A 25,517-nucleotide genomic window follows, 5' to 3' on the forward strand; every position below is an offset into this window, starting at 1 on the left:
TCATTAACTTTTAGCTCAGGGTATTCCTTTACCAAGTATTTGTATTTGTTACGAAATATCCAAGCATAGCACAGAAATCCAATATCTATTTATTGCTTAGATTTAAATCAGAGGTTCTATTCAACCTAATTATGCCTCCCCAGGTGCCTTGTTTATTTGACCTGAGTAGATGGTACCTTTTTGAGCAGTAAATTACTATATTTATGGAAAGGGACAATACTCTGGGACATTTTGTTTGATGTGTCAGAGGGGGACATTTTTGTACACTGGGTCATTCCATTTCTCTCTTAGGAAAAGAAACATGCAAATATTACATTTAAAGTCCAGCAGATAAACAGGCAATAGGCACCCATTGTTGGCAGTGGGGGCAAGAAGTTAAAAGGCTGTCTGCAGATTGTAGGTATTGGCTGTATTGCAAAGGTGTCACCATTTTGAAGTTTATGGCTGGTTGAGATTTACAAACAATACCACGTGAGATAACAGAACTGCTGTTTCCTTGGAGGATCCTGGATAGTCCAGTTACTGATTGTGTCAGGATTGTTTGTGTAAGTATTTGCTGTCTTGCAAAGGAGTTGCCGCTTTGAAGTCTGGCCTTGGAGGATGTGTGTATTTACCTGACTTGGAAATATTGGTTTCTAAACAGCATATCTGTACTTATTCATGATTGGTAACAATTCCTTTTTTTAACTTGTGTTTTCATTAATTGTTAAACCCAGGAAATGCAGATGTACCATTGTTTAATCTGATTGTCCAGAACTGATAATGGCAGGGACTGAAGTAGATAAAAACTCCTGGCAGCAGAAGGCAAGAGGGACAGTCCACTGAGAATGCTGCCAAGACTTGCAGAGAGCACAGAGGCTCACTGGCAGACTGGAATACCTGGCTGGCACGACGGGAGGCACAAGGATAGCAAGACTTACTTCCAGGGAGGAAGAGACAGCTCCACAAGGAGACGCCAGTTGTGAGTCCAGCGAGAGAGGGAAGCCAGATGAAAGGACCGAGCAAAGCTGGCAGATGGGAAATGAGGCGTGCCTAGGTCACAGCAGCCCAAGGAGCCCAGAGTAGAAAAAAAGGAACAACGAAGACACGCTGATAGGGATTCCATGATTTTGACAAAACTTCTGTTGTGAAACGAGTGTCCAGTGAACAGAGTGCATCCATTGACAGTTGAACGATTAAGTGTTGGGGTAACACTGAAAACAAACTGGCCTCCGCACCACTAAAGGTTGCATCCTCCAATTAGAGTGTGGACTGTGTGTTTTCCTTTTAGAAAAAGGAAATTCATTCTTGATATTGTTAGATTTGTTTATGTTCATTTATCTTTTTCATGTACTTATTATTGTCTAGTGTAATATAAGTTACTGTTGCTTTTCCTGAAATTACTGTTGTGGCTTTCATTGTGTGTTTACACACCGCCCAATTTATAGAACACTGTGTGCTATTATTGGTAAATTTCAGGAGTTCCCAGTCTCTTAATAAATTGGGTGGCGTAGTCGGATATTTAAATGGTGTCTACGTTAGATTACCTGTAAGTGTGAACAGACACCTGTCACAGATGCTTGCATGCAAAGAACAGTTCTCCACTGTGCAAATCAAAGTCACATTGAGGTAACTATTTTATTCACAGGAAAGGACTCCAAATTCAGCAATCAACTGCAGGATTGTGCTCCTCTTGAGAGCTGCCCTGTGCACTCTGGTCATTGAGCTAATGATGTCTGCAGAGGTGAGTCCATCTGTAAGTGATTTAACTTTACCTTTCATGTCCTTCTCCATCAGAGAATTTAAGTTCCACAACCACATGAGACAGTTTTCATTACCCTGTACTAGTACGTCTGGATCCATCCCAATCTTGCCTGTCACTTCCTTGGCATTGCACTCTACTTCCATCCATTGTCTTGCAGATGGTGAGCTCACATGGTGGCTCCAAACAGCCTTTTTTGAGCTGAACCTGACCAGGCTAGATGGGTTACCTGGCTCCTGTTATTATATATATTTTTTAATATTTCATTTTTTAATGTAATGTTTGACCAGACTGAATAACAGAATATGATGCATTATAGTCATACATAGATTTTTAGTTATCTTTCTTTTGAATTAAAAACATACATACAAAAAATAGGTTTAATGCAATAATATTCTACACTTAAGCCTTTTTTTTTTAATTTAGCACCACTGCAAAAGTTTAGATTTCATTATAAACGATATTAGAGTGAAGTAAATAAAGAATATACTATTAATACAAAGTCCAGCCCAGGACTGGTCAACATGTCAGTACCCACACAACTAACTACAGCAAAAGCACACAAATTCTCTCAAAAAAAAAATATCTAGTTGCAACATTGGCCCTGTCTTATTCTGATAGCTTCTTAGTGTTAACTTCTAGAAACTACTTCAGTGAACCTTTTTGATTGACAGAATCAGGAGGTTTTGCAAAAGGATGTTGATAAGCCAAGTAAAAAATAGCCAAAATTTAATTTGAAAAATATGAGCAGATAAAACTGGAGGAAAAAAAATCATATGGATTTTCTGTTTCAGTTTTTCAATACTTTATTATTGTATCCTCTCAGAGGTGATTTCCGTTTTATGACCACAACAAACTATGTTCTATTGTGTTCTATTTTTGTGAGCAGGTTAAAACAGTGAATTCCTGGCAGTGAATTAAAATACAAATGTGTTTTCATGGATAAAAAAAGGTTTACAACACTAAAGTGGGGGTATTCAAAGTCAGTCCTGGAGGGCTATATTGGCTGCAACTAATGAGAAGCTAATTTTTATTTTTCATTTTAGTTGTCTTGCTTGTTATAATTCCCCACCCTAGACTGATTATTTTAGGCTGAAACAGATGCATTTGCTGTTTTATTTACCTCTTATTAGCTTTAAGATGAAAAAGGCAAAGGAACGAATATACAACTCTCTATGTTCATCGTGAACTATCTGGTTTTATAAAATATTTGGATATCAACTGAAGAGAAAAAAGTGAAGGACTGAGAATACTTAATTTCCTATCATTTGGATGATATCCTTAGAAAGGAAAAAATCTGCAATATTTGAATGACCTGACATGACAGAATGAAAACCATAAAAGCCATAAAATTAAATAAAATCTGATGTTGGCAAGTGTTGGAATTGGGTTGGAACAAAAACTTGCAGCTGTGGTGGCTCTCAAGAGCCAACTTTGCCTAATCCTGCACTAGTGTGTTTGACTTTTATCATGCAAGTAAGTTACTTCTGTGAACAGAAGGTGGAGAGAACTATGCTCCAAATCAGTAAGATGTAAGCTCTTATGATCAGTATTGCATTCTAATTATTAAGACAGATGCTACATGTGTAATTTACTCAATTGCATCAAGCAGTTATTTCTGATATTATGTTGTGCAATTTACAGCAGTACTATATTATTAATAAATGGAAAAAAAAACAACATAAATGTTTACTATATACAGTACATGGCTGGCAATGTGGTGAAGTAGTAAGGACTATTACCTCACAGCACCAGAGTCCTGAATTTGAACACTGGCCCAGGCACAGTCTGCTTTGAGTTTGCAAGTTCTCCTCTGTCTGCATGGTTTTTTTTTTTTTTTTCCCTCATGTACTCCAGCTTTTTCCACAAAGACATACTAGCTAGATAAACTGGTGACACTCAGCTAGCCCAGGATGACTAAGAATGGGTGTTTGAGTGTGTCATTGGTTTCTGCCTTTTTTACATTTTTTATTTACAAGCACACTTTAACAGAGATACTAACAATTGTATAGATTTATTCTACATGTAGTAAAACAGTCTATTTTTTATGGTAAATAATAGCGGACTATAAAGTGCAGTAGTTTGGCATTGGGATTTAATTTCTGTTAAAAATCAGGAAGTTTTGAGAGAAAAAAAATTAAACATGTCCTCAAAAAATACATATGTTTCTGCAAATAAATGAAGGCGTATTTCTTTACTATGCAATTTCATATACTGTGATTGTGTGTGCGTGTTAATGTCTCCTGTGCCTTGACTCCTCTTCGTATGTCTCAACCTCTCTCTCCCTGCGCTTCCTCTTTAGATCACATTTTCGAAGCCAAACTGATGAATCAGACCAAAGCCAAATTGAGCAATCAGATTGCTCAGAGGGAACAAACACATACACACGCACACACACAGTTGTGATTTAATATATAGCAGATATGCACAGTATATATGAGGACTCATTAACATCATTTACTTTTTATTGCAGATAAGAAAGTCTTCCCAAGATGCTGTGTGCCTGTGAATATAGTTGGAATTGTCAAATGAAGGATTTGCTTCTTTGTGTAAGTTCATGTACTCTTCGCATGTTACATCTATAAAAATCAGATATGCTTTACTTTTTCATAATGCTGTAAATAGAAAAATATCTTTTATAGGTTTTTTTTTTTGTTCTTTTCAAACCACCTGTGTATTCCTTCTTGAAATGAGAAAAGCTGTTGAACTGGTTATACAACTTGTGTTCCTATACAAGTACAGCTTGAGTTTACTAATGTTCACACAACTGCAAATGTAAGAAATAAACCTCAGGCTTTTTTTTATTAAAAATGTCTAAAATAGTTGTCTATTTCTCTTTTACTTTCTTGCTGAGAAAACAATAAGTAATATATTTTGTATTCCATTGTTTAATGTCAGGTAGTGAAGTGTTTAGTAATGCCCCTTCATAGATCCAGCATCTCAGGTTTTAATCCCATACCCAGGCATTGGTTGTAAATTCTCCCCTTAGTAGATTTTCCTCCATATGCTCCAGTGTTTCTGTAACATCCTTAACACACACATGTTAGGTTAAATAGAGATTGAGCGTAAGTGTGGACTTGTGCTGGAGTGGAGTTTTCTGACTGTATGAAGGTATGCCCTGACCTATGACATGTAAGTACAGAATAGGAATTTAAAGAATTGTAACAGAATACCTAAATCTTACACATCTTATATAGGAACATTTCCTTTTTTTGTGACACAGTATACATTTTTTTATTTTGGTATAAATGGTTCTTCCTTTGAATTTTACTTATACTTTTAAAATGAAGATATTTGGACTGTGGATTTATTTGCATAAATGTCACACTCTTTCCTGTATCATTCTACGAAGTAAGTTGAAGCTGCAGATTTTTGCAAAATTAGGACAAACTCAGCTATGTCTAGTATGTCCTTTAAATCACTTAGTAGTCAGTGACATTTTTTTAAATAAAATGGGAAAAGCTCATATGTAGTTGAAGTTATTTTTTTAAATTTATGTTTAACTTATACCCTTCCTCCTTTACAGAAGAACTGTTTCCAAACACATTAAAATATAAAAGCTGAGTTGGTTCATTCAGCTAAATACTAAAACAGTGAAAAAACTGCAGTTTTCTAACAGTCTTTATTACCTTCTGCTGTGAGACTGAGATTGTGATGCACTGGCATGTGGCAGAGGGGACTGATCCGAATCTGAACATTTCAGTGCTCTAAGCCTATGCACAGAAGGGTGCTATTTCACAATAAATTGAAGTGAACTTCATCTACATGCACAAGACCTTTCCGGGAGCGTTTACTAAAATGGAAAAGAACCTTCATAAAATGAATGAATGGAATTATCGAATGCTGTAATATTCATATGACCTAAATGCATCATGGTGATTTCTAAAAGGAAGATAGTTTTGTGCTACTGTGCTGATTGTACTTTTTTCATATTCTTAGCCAAATAATAAATGTTCCCATTAGGATTCTGGTAATAATGATAGTATCCTCAACTGTTTAACAATTGAGTCTAACAGACAAATACACATTATTTAGAAAAACCTGGTAAAACTGAAATATTGGGCACCATTTATGCAACACATGATTTAAATTCATAAGAAGATGAGCCACAGCTTAGTAAGGATGTTTGTATTCAAATAAAAAAACAGGGACTGAGGGCTAATAATTGGAGTGTTTTATAAACCCCTAATGCAGAAAGTAATCTTGAATCTTACTAATATAAAAGGCACATTTAGTGGGATATATTATAACCATTGGGGACCTTAATTACTAGCCTAATAAATAGCAGCATGCAAGAATCAGAGTTTTGGTATTGTTGTTTCACATAGTATATTGATGCACCAACAAAGGGGAATGCCTGTCTAGAATGTGTATTTTGTAATAATAGAAGAACAGGATTTAATGGATAGATGTAATTGAACTATTAGGATCTAGTGACCGCATTGCCTGAGAGCAATGCTTAAAATAGATATTAGGAAGGCTAAAAGGCAAAGATGACTCAAATAGATTCTTTCATTGTTTTAGTGGAGAACAGTCAAAACTGATGTGAAGTGTATTAGGTATGGTAAAGGCAAGCTAGAATATGCTGACAGAGAAATAAATGCTTTGACCATTCATTTTAAATAAGCTTACATAATGGAAGAAGTCGATAACTTACCAAAACTAACGGGAATTACTGAGGAGGTATTAAGTGAATTGGAAATGGTAGAGGGAGATGTACTGCTGAAATCTAATAAATCACCAGGACCAGATAACATTTATCCTCAAATGGTTAAGGAAATTAGTGAATACAATAATAAAGCCTTGGCGCATCATTTTTTAAAAATCTCAGAACCTTGGGAACATCTTTAATGACTGGAGAATAGCAAAAATGATCCTTTTCTATAAAAAGGTTGATTGGGCTAATCCAAGTAACTATACAGTAAACCAGTAATATTAATGTGCATCACAGGTACATTCATGGAAGAAATGTATATAGCAGGGGTATTAGTAAATATTCAACATGGGTTTGTGTTTCACTTATATTCGGAAATTCTACACTTCAAAAAATGATTTTTTTCCTATATGTTTTATCTTGGTAGAGTAATATATGTATTGCTCTACTTTCCCCTATTGTATTATTAATATGCAGCCTTAGAATGACTAATCTCACAGACTTACCACTGTATATAAGATATTATTTTATATAACTTATCCCCCCCTTCCCTTCTATATCTATAACCTCAGGCAATTAGATGTAGTAAAAAGACAAGCAGGAGTTAAGTTACACATAAAATAATGTATTACTGATAATATTCATAAATAATAACAAAATGCAAGGAACATTTGAATATTGGCAACCATACAACCTGATTAAATGATGATATGTAGTTCAGGCAGCACATAGACTTGTAGTTACTTAAAATGTCTCTAGTTAAGGCATCATTGATGCTCAGCTTTCAGCCACATGCCTGTTCAATATGGCTGCTGAGCTGTGCTCTTCATTGTGTTGTCTTCATCATCACAGGTTAGCAAGAGAGATGCTTCTATCATCATATGTTGGTTAGAGAGAGAGAATGTAGTTGAGCAAGTACATTTATAGGCTTTCTGTCCAACTCCCTACAGCGAATAGGATATCATGGTACTTAAAGGCCTCTGAGACAGGCCAATTCCAAACCGCCATACCTCAGACCAATCTTATCTCCTGCCCCCCCCAAGACCATATATTACACTAACCTGGCTTTGTGTGGGGGATGGGGGAAAAGACTTTAGCAAAGAAATGCTCATCAAACTGGTTTAAGACACATCCCCCAAATCCTGTCGTAAAATTACAAAGAAAAGTCATAAACATGGGGGGGATAAACAAGAATGCCTCTCACCAAGGTACCACTAAATTACATTGGTTTGCCTAAATTATAAATAAAGACATACAAAACATTTATTAAGTTATATGTAAAATCTCACATCACAACACTATATAAAATCAAAATAACTAAGTTTTTATGCTTTCTAGTTTTTGCATTAATTTTTTTTCCAGTATTTGTGGAAGCATATGGTAAGAAAGTGCATATGATTTTTTTTATCTTGATTTTCAGTGGACTTAAGACAAGGTACTTAATGAAAATTAGTGATCAAACTAAAATACAGTGGGAAGGTGAATACAAACCGGGATTCAAGACAGGAAGCAACATGTTACAGTGAGGGGAACTTTTTCAGAATTAGGTGATTTTAAAAAATGTCCCTTAGAAATCAAGGCTGAGACTGTAGCTCTTCTAACAGTATAAAAAAGTAGCTGGTTAAGTTTGTAGATGATGCCAATCTAGGTGGAAGGGAAGACAATCTAAAGTCAGCTGAATTGTTACAGAGGGACTTCAAAAACATACAGTTTGGGAAGATATGTGCCAGACCCAATTTAATGTAAATAAATTTAAGGTATTACCCATAGGAAGTAGAACTGTCACATTTGAATACACAATGGAAGGTCTGTAACTTGAAAGTAGACCTGATGAGAAGGAATTAGGCATATCTGATTAGTGAACTGTTAACTGTCTATACTGTGAACAGGGGAGCTGAACGCACCCCTAGAAGACACGGACACCCCTCCTAAACGCTGATACAATGGGAATAAGTACAGTTTATTATCTTCTGTTTGCTCCCTTACTTGCAGGACTGCTCTGTTGTGATATGTTTCTCATGTGGCGCTTTGCATACTTAATAGCCTGAACAGCACTTGTCCTGTTTGGTTAATTGCTTTGTTTCTCTCCTCCCCCAGACATCCTCTGCTCCTGTTGGGGGTCCCGCTCCCATTGTGCTCCTCTATGATGTTTGCCTATTCTTTTAAATGAGAACTAACTGCATACTGAGCTCGTTTTACTTCTGAAAGAGACATGTTTTTTTTGAAGTGTTTGAATAAAGTTCCTCTCTCTACTATCTAATGTGTTTCTGTGCCATTCTGTGACCCAAACGTGACAATATCAAGACAGTGTACAGAAGGGATCAAAAAGGTTAATAGAATGTTAGGCTATATATTGCAATGTGTGGAGTACATGACAAAGAAAGTTATACAGTAATCCCTCGCTATATCGCGCTTCGACTTTTGCGGCTTCACTCTATCGTGGATTTTAAATGTAAGCATATCTAAATATATATCACAGATTTTTTGCTGGTTCGCGGATTTCTGCTGACAATGAGTCTTTTAATTTATGGTACATGCTTCTTCAGTTTGTTTGCCCAGTTGATTTCATATAAGGGATGCTATTTGGCGGATGGCTTAGAAGCTATCCAATCAGAGCATGTATTATATATTAACTAAAACTCCTCAATGATATAAGATATGCTTCCCGCGCGGTGCTTCATTGTTTGCTTTTCTCTCTCTCTCACCCTCTCTGACATTCTCTGTGCCTGACGGAGGGGGTGTGAGCAGAGGGGCTGTTTGCACAGAGGCTGTTTGCCTAGAGGATACGGACGCTCCTCTATCGCGGTGCTTTGGCATACTTAAAAGCACGTATTGATTTTTTGATTTTTTGCTTTTATCTTGCTCTCTCTCTCTGATATTCTCTGCTCCTGACGGCGCTCCTTTGAAGAGAAGATATGTTTGCATTCTTTTAATTGTGAGAAAGAACTGTCATCTCTCTCTTGTCATGAAGCACAGTTTAAACTTTTGACTAAAGGGTGTTATTTCATGTGTAGAGGGCTCTAATAATGTTAATAGTGTGGGAGAGTTTATAAGGCCTTAAAATATATAAAAATAACCATACAAACATATGGTTTCTACTTCGCGGATTTTCATCTATCGCAGGGGGTTCTGGAACGCAACCCACGCGATCGAGGAGGGATTACTGTATAACACACGGAGACCTCACCTGGAATACTGTATAAAGTTTTAGTGTTCATATTATAAAAAGATGTTACTGTGCTGGAGAAAGTCTAAAAAAGTGAAACTATGTTGATTCTGAGACTGAGAGAAGCGGATTGAAGGAGCTGAACCTTTTTCATTTTATGCAAATAGAGATTAGGAAATGACACAATCATAGTGTTTAGAATTATTAATTGAATTACTACAGTGATCCTAGATGTTAGTTTACAACAAACAAATAAGCAAGAAAAGAAGGACACAGTCGGTAACTTGTTAAGGGCAGATTTCACACAAGTATTAGAAAAATCTTCTTCACCCACAGAAACCATGGAATAAATTACCAAGCAGTTAGGTGGAGAGTGGGACTTTAAGGACATTCAGATCCCAACTTGATGTGATTTTTAGACAACCTAGATGAATCGGATGGGAAAGCTTGTTAGGCTAAATGGCCTGTTCTCGTCACAATAGTCCTAATGTTCTAAAAAAAAAATCTTTATTTTATTCACCTGGTGCCTCCATTGCCTACATGAACATCCACAAAGAGAATAAACCCCCTCTCTTCCATTGTAACTCTGTATATCTATGTCAGAAGCTTTGCTCGTCCTTTGACCTTTATAGGCAGCTTTTAGATTTAAATTGGTGTATTTAATGGTAACTACAAGTAAATGGGTTCTTTGAGGATAGGTCTGAAAATGGCTAAGCTAATTCACTTTGACAGACATAAAATCACAGATAGTTCAACAAGCTAGCAAAGGTTCTTTAAACTGGATTTTCAAAATATATTGTTCAAAATGTCAGAGAAGTTGAATAAAGACATGGAGGACAGCACATTCTTAAACTATTTGCTTGACTACACACTATATCCTCAAGCATTCTTCACTACTATATATGGAACAGTGCACCTGCTACCCTCATTATCTTAAGATCTTTTTTTATAGTCCTCTGAATGTCACAAGTCTTACTTGTGTATTGGCATACAGTATTTTGCTGAGATGTGTTTACAGTTATGTATGTATGTATGTATGTATGTATGTATGTATGTATGTATGCTAAGCATGAATATTTCAAAACCAACCAGTCTCAAAGATCACAGCATTTCATTGACCACTAGTTGTTTTTCAGCTACTATTACAATACACTGCAAACATAATAATAATAATTATTTGCATTTATATAGTGCTTTCTCACTATTCAAACTGCTCAGCAAATGCAGTTTAAGGGCCTTGCTCAAGAGCCCAACAGAGCAGTCCCTATTGGCATTTACGGGATTCAAATCGGCAACCTTCCAATTGCCAGCGCAGATCCCTACCTCAGAGCAACCATGCAAACATTTTAAAAGAAATGGGGTCTGAGTCTCCAAAGCCTTACACCAGTGCAAAATGTCTTGCATGACAGTGTTTATTCCCACCTCCTCCCGAGGTACACTGATGATTTAATTTCAGACTGCTGTAAAGGCCGGTGATGGCTCAGTTATGGTTTAGGGGGTGTATTTCAGCCAATGGTGCAAGAGATCCAGTTAAAATTCATGGAATGGCTACTGCTGAGGAAACACATAAAAAGATCATGATTAATCAAATATATAAAATATTTGTGTTACCTATCTAATGTGATACTACATTTTCTATTGTTGATAATTTCTGCATTAACAGTAAAAAGACACTAATGATACTTATGCATTTAGTGAACTTAAAAGTTAGCACCAGAGAAAACAAGGAGAGAGCTCTGAAAGATATATAAAGAGAGAGAACTATTGCTGGAACTCAACTAATATTGAATTCTTTACACAAACCAACTAAAAAAAAAATCAGAAATTCCTTCATTTATTGATTCTGCAGCTAAAATATACTCATGAGGTAACAGAAGTATGTAATACAACAAAGAAAATAAAATGGGCGGTACAAATACTATAAACCTTATTTAGTTAAATAAGAGAGCACAGCAAACTTTACTGTATATTGAGGCTGCTTCTTGGTCCTTAAACAAAAGATAAATTGTTAATTAGCCTGCCAGGATTTTCAGATTTGCTTTTGTAATCAAAGAGACAAGTCTGACTAAGCAAACTAAAAATTATATCACTGGTGTGTTGTGTTTCCTGATCATACTGTATTCTGATGCATGTAAGTACTGTATTTGTTTAGATTTCTCCATTTGCTCCTTCCTTTTCTATGTAACATATTTACCTACAGTATATTAGATGAATTTAGCTAACATTTAGCAATTGGCACAATTTATGCTATATTACCTTTTGTTTAAATACTAGAATCTCCTGAAATTAAATTCAAAGCTGTGGGAATCTCTAAACCAAAGAGAGACACTATTAACTTCACCATCTATTTAAATCTATCAATCTTTATTTTATATAGCATGCTTCACAGATCATGCTATCTCAAGCCACATTTACAAAGCAAACAAAAATACAGTTCAAAATAATAAGATAAAATACAAGATGTGAATGATAGAGACAGATCCCTATATAGCTACTCTTTTATCAAAAATCATGAAGGGTGTAATATTTAAAAATGTCAGAAGTCAATTGCATTTGTAAATATAATATTCAGTAAATTTAATTACAAATTATTCATATTCGCAGTTATTATGTTACTTGCATTATCTTTATAGGTATTCTACGGGAGGTGTGTGGGATTCAGAATAAATAGCCACAAAAGAATAAATTTAAATACAATAGCAGAAGAAATAATGACCGCATCTGTTGTAATAATTACACTGAAATGGAAGTGAACAGAATGTGCATTTTACAGGGAGAAGACACTCCCTAAAATGTGTTATTTTATCTCAGTTGCCAGCCCACAAACCAGGACAAGCTTCAAATCAGGCAGTGAAGGACAAAATACTCAAAACATTACAAAACATTAGCACTTAATTTGACTATTAGTACTGGTTTAATATTGTTTAAAATAAACAGCTTCTTAGACACAAAAATATTGTACAAATGTATTTGGTCCAATAGTAACAGTGAGAAGATCAGTGACTTCCTAGTTTTGCTGATCTTTTGGCTTTTCTACTCCTAACAAAACAACTGTTGTAGTCATAGTTTACTGCTTTGCTATGGTCTGTGAAAATAATCTTGTGTCATTTAATGAATTACTTGGTTGCTCTAATGTGCATTACAACAGTTTATAGCAGTTGCTCGTCTATCATTACCATGATCCTTAGCATATACTGTGTTTTGATATGTCAGTATGTTTCACGAATGTAAGCATTGCCATTTTATTCTGTGCTGAAAAAATTTTGAATGTGTTACTATGATAAAACCAACTCTGTATATGGCGATGGTGTTTCAGTATGTTCTCATGGATTATGAACATAATCATATTTAGATACAGAAATATAAACACTAGACCACCTTCTCCTTCATCTTCTTTTGGCTGCTCCCATTAGTGGTCACCACAGCAGATCATCTTATTCTATAAGAAGTATAAACAGTAGACCCCCTTAAAAAAACTATGGAAGTGGGCTAAACAAACTGTTAATCAGAAGAGAAGAACTTTTACTTTTACCTGAATGGCTGGATTTTTAATGCACAGATGTATTATATTAATAGAACAATTTCTGAGAAATTCTAGAAGTCTTATTAAACTGTGGTAAGCCCAACAACATGAAGTAAAAAATGGCAGCTTCAGCACTTGGCAATAAGATATTGTTTTAACTTTGCTTCACTTTGCTCCATTCTGTACTTATGAATGCAGCAGAAATTGTACAGGTTCAAAAATCTTTTAAAGTGACCAGAAAATTAATGGGATTTAGAAAATAAAAAAATAACTTTTAGTTGCAGGGTTTTAAGAACACATAAATCAAAAGCACAGATCACCAAAATAAAATCAAACTCATGTTATGACATCACAGGTTACAAACCATGTGACTATCAATGGAGGCTGTTGCTGCAAACAATATGGTGACGCAAATGTGGCCAGCTTACAAAATAATAGTAACCATAGAGAAATAGCAAAATGAATACATGATGATGTCACAAAAAATCCTTCAATTTCCAAGTGTGTCCTGAACAGCTCCCTGCTTACAGAATCTACTCTGTCATCACTTGAACTTTTAAAGGAGTCATTTTCCAATTGGTTACTATCAATTGACCATACTGGAGAGTGTAATTTACCTATCTGAGAATGTCATTGATGCATTCTTGCCATATTCTAAAGAAAAAAAAGCAGTGTTCCTCAAAAACAAAATTAGATTTTTGTCTGGCTTTAGGTAATATAACACTTCATTTTCGTGGTTCTGGAAGGTGCACTAGGATTCTTCCAGTTATGCCAAATCAGTAGAAAACTTTGCTTGTGGTCTGAAGTGTAAAACTAAGTTATAATCAATTCATTATTCTGATTTGTGAAACTAATTTTTAATATACATAAGTATATAATAATGTATATAATTAATAATTACAATAATATTTCCTAATATTTTAGGAATACAATACAGATTAATGCATAAATAAAGATTTTCTAGGCAACAAGTGGATGGGCCTTTTCCTTAAAGAAATGAAAGTGTGCCCAAAGGTTAAAATACCCAGATGGCACTCTTTTTTTGTGAGCCTAATTGTTTTTAAATTTAACTTGCAAATAAATCGTTACTTAATATCTAGTAACTTATTAAACAGGATCACATGCAGTAACCTGGATATTGTAGAATGGTTTGGCTATTGTAAATCAGAGCTTAAAAGGAAAAGTGACAGAAATATTATTTTAAAGGTCAGTTGGGTTAATGAATAATCAACCAGATGGCTAAAACTAATACTAAATGGAATAATTGGTGTAAAAAGTTAATAGTTGATGTACAATTTGGTTAATGAAGAAAGCTAATACCAATATACAAATTGGTCAGCAGAAGTGGTCAGTAAGTTGTTATAGAGCTAACAGGCAATGTCTTAAAGGAACATGATACAAGGTCAGTATGTGCTCTTATTTTAAATGGTTACATTTGAACAAACAAAATGTTACAAGGGTATAAAATAGAATATTGTTTTATTACTCATTGTAGCCTTTCCTATGGGCAGATGGAAGACATCTCCCTGCTGTCCATGCCTAGGACAATGCCTCAGACTCTTCTGAAATTGGACATATGATTGTCAATGACCCCTATGAAACATCATAATACAGATGTAATTTCCTATAGGCTCAGTTGTTAGTTTCTAGGAGTAATTTAAAAGCAACTTACATATGGTATATCTTTTCTTTTGTACCATACATTTTTGTATTAATGTCTCTGCTGTGGTTCCCAGAATAGACATGTCATTTCAAGGGTGAATGCTATTCTAAAAGAACACATTACCGGGGAGCATGAGGCCCCTGTCTGGTTACTCTTCCATAACAGGTTTAGCAGTAATTGTAACTATTATTTGAAGGATAAGCAATAATCTTCTCCAAAAATAGTTTCATTTTAGGAAAGTTTCAAAAAATAGGACCTAGCAAGGCTAGAACTACATGGCATCATTCACAATTATGGTTAGGTCCCTGATATATTTTGGATAATTTGAATCTAGAAAAATGTGTACAATGTACATTTTTTCCTGAATTATAGATTGCTTTGCATAAATTTTTGAAGAATGTACTGTATATTATAAATAACTGAATTGCACTCCTTTCCTTTGTTGTTCCCCACAGATAGAACATGGTTTCTTCAGTATACATTTGTCTTGTTTGTACCCTCTGCCACATTTCCAGCATCGTTCTTTGTCCTTTAGACACTCCATCCGATGGGCAGTATCCAATTTGAGACACAATCATTTAAATAATGTTCCATATTATTACAATAAGGACAAAATGGTTTGAACTGCTCTCTCTTGTTTGGCTTTGGAGATATGCTGTCAGGTCCCCGTTGTATCTGTAGGATATTCCTTTCACTGCTAAATTAAACTGTAGAGACCTTAACCGGTGGTGTTTTAGCAGGCTTTGTTTCACGTTGTTCAGCTCCATGGGATGAAACCTGATATAAGTCTGTTGCCCTCCATGCCACTTGTAGTACCTGTGCTTTCCTTTCTTGCCAGTCAGCAAAGTCAACAAGTATATAAGTTTGACTATTTCTACTTCGTATGATGTCCCATGTTACACAATGTTCTGCAAAGGCATCTCTATAATTTGGTGGCAGTTTTGTAAGCAGTCTATCGACATGGGATCCACACTGAAGCTCAATGTCAGCAGCACCACCTAATGAGCTCAGAAAACCTGCTAGAGTACTGACTGACAGTTCAAAGTCCTCAATACATTTAGCATCCCCTGCTCTTACTGCAGGTGCAATCAAAATGGCACCCTGTTCTGCTTGAATTAATTGCCGTGGTTGACGATATCTCTGTTGTAGGGCATTCATAGCACTGTGTCACAAGAATGAACAAGTAACATCAAAGGTTTGGGGCAGCTGCTCGTATATTATGCACTGGCTGCAAATGCATTCTTTTGTTCAGTTGTTTTCAGCTCAGAGTCCAAAAGAGAACTGACTCATAAGAGTTAAGTTTGCGGCTTTTAAGGTTGGAACTGGAAGTGACATCATCATAGGTGCCGGAACCAGAAGTGATGTCAACTCCCTTGTCCCGTGAATGGTTTGCAGAGGAATGAGAGAAAAAGTCAGTGCACCTCGCCACCCTTTAGTCTGGCGTGGAACTATCACTATTCAGGCCCATTAGCTGCCTCCCATTTCCATGACAAGGCTCCCCCTCAGCCAAGAGCCATCGGGCAGACCTGACCAAGAGGTCATGAACTCGAGAAAGTGCATCGGCATTGGCATTGAGAGAGCCCTTGCAATGAATAACTGAAAACTTATATGGCTGAAAGTAAAGAAACCACCTTGTGACCCGTGGATTCGATACTTTGTGTAGGGCCATGCACTGTAGGGGTGCATGATCCGTAACAAGAGTAAATTCATGGCCCAAGAGGTAGTACCTCACCTGCATCACCCATTTAATTGCAAGGGCTTCCCTTTCCACCACTGCATACCTGGTCTCTCGATCCAACAGTTTCCGACTCAGAAACATGACAGGGTGTTCAACACCATCAACGCTCTGGCTCAGCACAGCTCCCAGGCCTGTGTCCGAAGCGTCCGTCTGGAGAATGAAAGGTAGTGAAAAGTTAGGAGCTTTCTGTACTGGTGCTGAAGTACGGGCCTGTTTTAAGTCACCAAATGCAATGTCTGTCTTATCAGTCCATTTCAAATTGTTTGGGGCCTTCTTGTTTGTTAAATCACTCAATGGCGCTGCTCTCTCAGAAAACCAAGGTAGAAACCGGTGGTAATACCCGGCTAAACCGAGAAATTCTTGGACTTGCCACTTGGTTCATGGATGAGGCCATTTCAATATGGCGTCTACCTTTGAACACTGTGGCTTCACGATACCCCGACCCACCAGGTAGCCTAAATATTTAGCTACCTTCAACCGAAAAAAACATTTTTTGGATTGATTCGAAGCCCAGCCTCAACTAGTGTCCACAATACCACTCGGACCTGCTGTATGTGTTCCTTCCATGTACTGGAATAGAGGACTACATCATCTAGGTAGGCAGCACTGTACGAGTTATGAGCGCAGAGCACTTTACCCATCAGACGCTGGAAAGTCGCAGGTGCCCCATGTAAACCAAATGGAAGAACACAATACTGCCAGTGCCCACTAGGGGTGCTAAACACGGTCTTGACCTTGAGTCCGTTAAAGGAACCTGCCAGTACCCCTTCGTCATGTCAGGCATGATCAAATATTTTGCCTGTCGTAGCCTCTTGAGGAGGTCGTCCACTCGAGGCATTGGATATGCATAGAATTGGGAGACTTGATTAAGCTGACGGAAGTCATTGCAAAACCTCCAGTTTCCGTCAGGCTTAGTAACCAAGACTATCGGACTCAATCAGGGACTATGACTTTCCTCTATCACTCCTAGTTCCAGCATGCACTTGATTTCAAGCTCCACTTTTGTTCTTTTTGCCTTGGGAAGATGATGGGGTGCTCTCAAACTATAACCCTGGGCTCTGTCACAATATTGTGTGCAATCTTAGAGGTTATTCCTGGTTTTTCACTCACTACCTCCGGGATGGACAGGATAACTGCTTCAAGCTCCTGGGATTTAATTCTGTACCAATGTTAAGGATGTTTTTATGAACAAAGAATGATTGGGGCTGAGTGGAGGAGGGATCGGGGTCCCTTTCCTTCCATGGCTTCAGCAAATTTGCATGATATTTCCGCTCACTTAGCCGACGATTGGGCTCTTTCACCAAATAGTTGATGAGTCTTTTCCTCTCCTTAACTTCATAGGGACCTTGCCAGTTGGCCCCTTTGACTGAAAGTCAAGAAACCACCAATTGGGCTTGCAATTTAGAATGTGAGTTATAAACTAGGACCATAACATGATCTCCCGGGTGGAATTCTCGGAGAGAAATACCACAGTCATAATATTGTGCCTGTGCTGCTTGCGCCTCCTCCATGTGAGTTTTAAGTATGGGCTGAATTTTTCTATCGCGTAATTGCGCAAAATATTCCAGTATATTTGTAGAGGGAAGAGCCTCTTCTTCCCATCCTTCTTTCAAAATATCTAATATACCCCTGGGTTATCGTCCATATAATAATTCAAAAGGCGAGAACCCCATAGAGGCTTTTGGGACTTCCTGAAAAGCAAAAACAATGAGGGGGAGAAGCTGATCCCACAATCTGATTGCAGGTAATGTCATGATAATTATTCATGACACTTTTCTTAGTTTATAGTGTGAACTGTCCAGCATCTACAGCCTAAAGTTGTTAAGTTATTATTTATAGTAATGTTAAACATAATTAAAGTTTCATATATATACAGTGGTTCATTATAAAATGTGCAATTAAAAAGTAATAAGATTGTGTGAACAAAATAATTAAACTTATACCGCCAGTCATCATTCCCTGTTTTAATGCAATATTCCCCATTTTAATGCAAAATTTTAAAACTTACAGTTAGTCTAATATACAGTTGGACTTGTACTATTTTTTTGCAGTGCAACAGCAACTCAACTTTAGATTTCCATATGGGTTACTGTTTGTTGATTACCTCCAACACTGCTCTTGTGTTCTAACAGAAACCTACAGTTCAACAAATAACAACCAAATGGTGAATTATTTGCAGTAAAAATCAGAACTTTTACTATGTTTAGGGTAGTTACATTTTAAATACCTGATTAATAATTTGTTATACTGCATAAAAAGTCACATAGTTATTGTTTTAACATTTAAAATAAACTGCTCAAAAAAATTAAAGGAACACTTTGAAAACACATCAGATCTCAATGGAAAAAAAATCATGCTGGATATCTATACTGATATGGACGTGGGGGCCGGTCAATGGTATGAATTCCTTCATCGACCAGGAACTGCACAGGGTGTCTGTGGTGGACCTGCCAATTCTGGTATTCTATGACAAATGCCAATTGCGCTCCACGGTACCGGGCTGTGAGCACAGGGCCCACTAGAGGACATCGGGCCCTCAGGCCACCTTCATGAAGTCTGTTTCTGATTGTTTGGTCAGAGACAATCACACCAGTGGCCTGCTGGAGATAATTTTGTAGGGCTCTGGCAGTGCTCATTCTGTTCTTCCTTGCCCAAAGGAGCAGATACCAGTTCTGCTGATGGGTTAAGGACTTTCAATGGCTCTGTCAAGCTCTTCTAAAGTAACTGCCTGTCTCCTGGAATCTTCTTCATGACCTTGAGACTGTGCTAGGAGACACAGCAAACCTTGTGGTAATGGCATGTATTGATGTGTCATCCTGGAGAAATTGGACTACCTGTGCAACCTCTGTAGGGTCCAGGTATCACCTCATGCTACCAGTAGTGACACTGACAGCAGCCAAATGCAAAACTAGTGAAAAAACAGTCTGAAAAGATGAGAAGGGAAAAATGTCAGTGGGCTCCACCTGTTAAACTTCCTATTTTGGGGGTCGTCAATTTCATTAACACCAAAGCAGCTGAAACTGATTAACAACCCCCTCTGCTACTTAACTGACCAGATCAATAGCCCAGAAGTTTCATTGACTTGATGCTATACTCTCATTAAAGTGTTCCTTTAATTTTTTAAGCAGTATGTATTAATAGTGATTCCCAACTTTCTGTCTTGATAGATTTTGTTGAACAGTTATTACAGTGTTAACACTAGAAGTACCACGGCTGACATCAATTGCTGCTGTGTTTTTAAATCTTTAATTCACCATTGTGTGTGTTATGCTGTTGTCCTTTCTTGATTTTTCTTAAATTGCTGTTCTGCAAATACCCATGTTGTCGTAACAATGAAATTCTATTGAGAAAACGTGATTGATGAAACACCCCCTATGACCTCCACAAGTGAAACCGTTGATCATTGGTACCCAAGTGTATATCACTGATTGTCTTCTCCTGATCATACTGGTCTGCATTCCATATCCTTTTTTATCTGAATAAAATCTATTCCTACCACAGATATTGACATTACTGACCACTGCTGCCGAAAAGTGAATCGCTGTACCTCTTCTGCAGATAACTTGAAAATAATAACTGAAAAAAGTCACATTTTTAATCACTGACATTGTTTCTCTATGTGTGATAAGAAAATAATAGAAAAATTTGAATAGCGGGTCCAGTTATTTCCCTTAGGAAAAAATATATAAACTCATCTAAATGCCATCACAGCGTTTTTCAGTCAACATGAAGTACACAGCCAGCACTAATTTGACGTAGGGAACAGAGAAAACAGAGAAGATGGCACCCCGTGGATGGAGCAAGCCACAAGTGAAAAGCACAGCACTGGAAGACAGCTTAACTGTAATGATTTCACAGACACTGCAGAGTTGACAGTTAATGCTAATGCGGGAATAAACAGTGGGCTTTCTTTGTGAAGATGGAAAGAGCAATGCAACATTTTATTTGGCCATGAAAAAGAATCAGAATCAGAATTCACTTTATTGGAGAGGTACACTAATGTGCACTAGGAATTTGTGTTCATAGTATTGCTGCAGTATTCAAGGACAACACAGAATAACAAAGACAAATAACAGAAGATAAAATGATAAAATATGATGCAGCATACAAGGGTAACACAGAAAAATAAAGAGATTGTAGTGTGACAGGTGTCTTGTAACACTTGCAGGTAATCTAACTTAGACACCATTTAATTATCCGACTACACCACCCAGTTTTATTAAGAGACTGGGAACTCCTGAAATTTACCAATAATAGCACACAGGTTTCTTTAAATTGGGCGGTGAGTAAACACACAATGAAAGACACAACAGTAATTTCAGGAAAATCAACAGTAACTTCTATTACACTAGACAATAATAAGTACATTAAAAAGATAAATGAACATAAACAAAATCTAACAATATCAGGTTCGAAATTCCCTTTTTCGAAAGAAGGAAAGCACACAGTCCACACTCTAAAAGTCCGTTAAAAACAAGAATTGGAGGATACAACCTTTAATGGTGCAGAGTCCAGTTTGCGCACTGTGTTACCCCTGTACTTAGTCGTTCAACTGTCCACGGATGCACTCTTTTCACCGGACACTTGTTTCCCAATAGAAGTTGTGTCAAATTGTTGAATCCTTGTCAGCGTCTCTTCATCGTTCCCTTTTTTTCCACTCTGGGCTCCTTGTGTTGCTGTTGACCTAGGCACACCTTTTTTCTCGTCTGTCAGCTTTGCTTGGTACTTTCATGCGGCTTCCCTCTCTCGCTGGACCCACAATTGACGTCTCCTTGTGGAGCTGTCTCTTCCTCCCTGGATGTATTGCCGTCCTTGTGCCTCACGTCGTACTAGCCACGTACCCCAGTCTGCCAGTGAGCCCCTGTGCTTTCTGCGAGTCTTTGCAGCATTCTCAGTGGACTGTTCCTCCTTTGCCTTCTTCTGGCCAGAGCTTAAATCTTCTTCAGTCCCTGCAATTATCAGTTCTGGACAAACGGATTAAACAATGGCACATCTAAATTTCCTGGGTTTAACAATTAATGAAAATACAAATTAACAAAATGTATTGTTACCAATCATGAATAAGTACAGATATGCTGATTAGAAATCAATAACATCAGACATGTAATACCCAAGTCAGGTAAATACACACATCCTCCAAGGGAGGAGCAGGTCTATTATCACAACTTTGTATTGTTTGTATACTCAACCAGCCAGACTTCAAAGCGGTAACTCCTTTGCCAGACAGCAATACCTACATCCTGCAGACAGCTATGACACAATCAGTAACTGGATTATCCAAGAAATTGAAAAACAAGGTCCCCTTCTGACAGTAGGATTAAAATGTCCAGGCAGTGTAGTGTGCAGGTATACATAGATACTGAGTAGAAGCTCAGATCTGATTAGTAAGAATAACTGCATGAGGAAAAAAACTGTTTAGATGACATGTTGTTTTTAAATTTCATTGCAAGTCTTGGGTACTGCTATATAGAAATGAACAGGCAAAGGAACTGAAACACAATCACACACATTCCATGTGTATTGAATCACATACATACATACATACATGCATACAGTACATACATAAGCAAAGAAAAACAACAGTTTATTCTTACATTTGTATACAATATTGAGTCTGTAGTGTCCAATTGTGCCCACCCACAATGTGCCATCTCATGTTTTCTTTCCCAATAAAGTGTAGAGACAGAGCTGAGCGCGAGCGCAACTTTGTGAAGCCACTCATGCAACAGAATCCTTTTGGGTCTTTCTCCCTCCTGGAAGAAAGAGGCAATGCGCATGCAATATAAAAGAAAAAGAGAGAGAGAACTGTGTAAGTGTCATTGTGATAGATACCAGGGATATGTGCTAACTGTAGATAGATATAAAATACTTCATTTGTCCCCAAGGAGAAACAGAGACTTTACAGTAACAAAAAATAGAAAAAAAGTTTATTCTCTTTTTTTTTTCCTGGTGGTTTTAAAGAACTTCTATAAAAGGCTGCCACCTGCATGATACCCAGAAGCTAAAATGCAGACTGTTTTGTAATAGTTTTTTTCTTTACAAATATTTGCATATGCACAGAAATATGTATGGTTATAATTTTTTTAATTATTTCTACAAAAAAAGTACTTCATTTATTTTATGTCTCCAGCTATGAAATCTGTTGTTTTGCTTTTCGCTAATAAAATACTAATAAGTACTGAAGCTATTTCTGCCCAGTGGCAGAACTCAGCAAAGTTTTTCTCTTTTATGCTAAAGTTTAAAGTGAAATTATATGGTGCATGTCAAGAAATTATTTATTTTTACATTCAGTGAAGCTGTATTAGAATATCTACTGTTTTTTGGTTATAGGGTAGTATTTGTCTGTAATAAGGATGCTGAGCTGAAGGGCAATTAGTGTGAGAAAATTATTCAAATTCCACTTGTCTATGAAGAACCTGGTATCAATGTGTATGTACTTAGTTTATTCCAGATGTAAAATGCAAGAAAAAAGCAATTACCACAAGAAGCATAACAAACCTTTGTGGGACAGCTTCTACAGAAGGCAGGAAGAGATAGGAGAATTACAGCACAAAAAATCCAAATTAGCATAGAAAATTTAAGCTTCCTCTCTGTCTAGTGGTAAACAAAATTGTCCAAGGAGAGTCATGAAAAGAATTCTGAAAGTAACGGTTTGGATGCGTACATAGTTATATACTTTGTCACACATGCGTCAGAGGTTCTTGTTCCGGGCTCATCCCAGGTAAACACTACCACTTCAGGACACATGGGGGCGCTGTCACTGACCATATCATCTCCTTTTTCTTTTACAGTCCCGAGAATCCACTTACAGAGGGAAACTGTGTCTGCCCCTTCTGGTCCCTCCATTATAAAACTGAGATGTTCCTGACACGGGGTGTTTCATTCTGGAGAAAGCCGACTGCTGAATGAAGCTCCTGTCCAAATACTGACTGCTCAAGAGGGCATTAAACCACCCAAACTTTGTTTTGATTTGCTACTCTTTACTTTCTTGTACCGTATTGTGCCATCAAGGGGAAAATTGTATATATTAAAAAGGGTGAACTGGTTGGTGGCCCAACATTTCATTTTGTGGACTGTGCATTTCCTCAGTTTACAACAGTATATACTTACAAATTGTTTATTTGTTGCTTCAGGTTGATATAATGTGTTTGTATGTATACAAATATTTTTTTCTATTTTTGCAATGCTATGGGATATGACATCGAAACTTGGTACAATGATAGTGGACAGATTAGGGTACAACTTGATTCTAGGGTTTGTGACAGTGCAGGTCGGCTCCATGCTCTCCATTCTTGGGAGCCTCTAAAACCTGACACCATCAGTACTGTAACCAAGATGAGCATGGCAGATGAGGACAAAACACACCAAGAAAGGAGATAGTGAAAAGTGCAAGTGCACTTGTTAAAATCTCAACAAAACAAGTGTTCAAAAAGTGCAGTGCTCAAAAGTTAATAAATAATCCATAAAGATGTCCAAGTGTTAGTGGAGATTAAAATAATCAAATAAATAATCGATAAAAATGAGGCTAAAATTCAGGCAGGAGTCTTCTTTAAAATTCTCAGTCCCTGATGCTTCCCTTTAAAAACCGATGCCTCTCTGGCTTATCCTACTTGGACCTCACAGCACAGAGAGACATCAACCAACAGCTGCAGACATCCTTCAATCCTGGCCCGTGTCCCCACCGCCTGATCCACGTCGAGCCACTGGACCCTGCTCACACACCTTTCCAGGCTCCACCCAGCAAGAGGATACTCCTAAGTGTAGCAATCATTCCAGCTCCCTGGGGCAGCATTCCTGTCCACCTGCTTCTCTCTGTAAACACCGGCTCACTTCTGCTCCTGCCTTTCTCTCCATCTCGCTAACCTCTGATCCTCTTTCATTTCTCCTGTCTTGTACCTTTCTCATGTGATGAAGAAATTGAGACCACACCTTCACATGCAGGTGCATCTCGCCCCATTTACTTCACCAAAACCCCAAAGGCTGTGTGAGTGCGCCCATGGAGAATGAGTCTGCCAATGGATTATTTTATTAAAACAGCCATGGACCCGCTATACCACAGGGTCGCGCCTCATAAAATGTCTTGGTAATAAACTGTAAAATGCAGGTTTTTGGAGAGAAATCTCTCCATCAATTTTTTTTTTTGTTTAACACTAGAATCCCTGAAGCCTATGAAAAAAGTCATAATGCCTTAAATTCCTTCGCTCTTCTTATCAGGGTCTTTGTTTTGCAAATGTGTCAATCAGTGACATCCCATGCCCCACCAATGCAGCTGAAGTTCACCCAGCTCAAGTCTGTTTATCTGGGTGTGAGATGCCTGGAATTGTATAGTGTGAATAATATATTGTTGTTTGGAATAAATATATTTCATGTGTGTTCCATGTCTACAACGATGTGAGCCAAGAAACATTGAACACATAACTAAAACCAAAAGTTTTTTCGTGTTATAGTAATTGATAAAATGTTGAAGTGAGGTGTATAATGTGTGAAGGCTGAAGTCCAAATATAAAATAAATACTTTCACAATAGATATAACAAACAAATGCACCTTTGTTCATGAATATAACCAAAGAAAAAGAATTTATTCAATTTAGCTGCCATGCTGAATGGTGTATGCGCCCAAAAAGTCTGTTTACATTCTCAGTACAATGCACCATAACGCAGAGATTGAGCAAGATCAAAAAAAGATGTTCAAAGGACAGTTCATATTCAAATGACATAGTCTTTTTAAATAATTGCACTTTCATGCATGGATATGTGTGTGCATGCATGAGAGAGGCAGAGACAGATTTGATATCATTTCTCAAAGATATAATGAAACAAGTGTGTTTTTATTCAAGAATAAAACTGAATAAAAAAAATTCAAGTAACAACAAAATAGCAAGAAGATATGATTCACCAATATTTGTGTGTCTGCTTATATCCCTTCACTGATATCTTTTACAAGTCGCAAAACTTTACACCGACTGTTACAGCCTCAAATCAAATGTATGTTTTTATTATATAATAGTAATAATAACAGCAGCTCACTACTC

At 37.1% G+C, this 25,517-nt stretch overlaps 1 long non-coding RNA gene across 1 annotated transcript; it reads left to right on the plus strand.

Moving 5' to 3' along the window:
- Positions 1-1,639: 1,639 nt before the first annotated feature.
- LOC120526853 lies at positions 1,640-23,518 on the plus strand. The gene is made up of 3 exons (XR_005633196.1): positions 1,640-1,723; positions 4,215-4,290; positions 23,277-23,518. It is a non-coding gene; the product is annotated as an uncharacterized LOC120526853 (long non-coding RNA).
- Positions 23,519-25,517: the final 1,999 nt, after the last annotated feature.

Source organism: Polypterus senegalus, chromosome 3 (assembly GCF_016835505.1).
Source record: "Polypterus senegalus isolate Bchr_013 chromosome 3, ASM1683550v1, whole genome shotgun sequence".
Lineage (NCBI taxonomy): Eukaryota > Metazoa > Chordata > Cladistia > Polypteriformes > Polypteridae > Polypterus > Polypterus senegalus.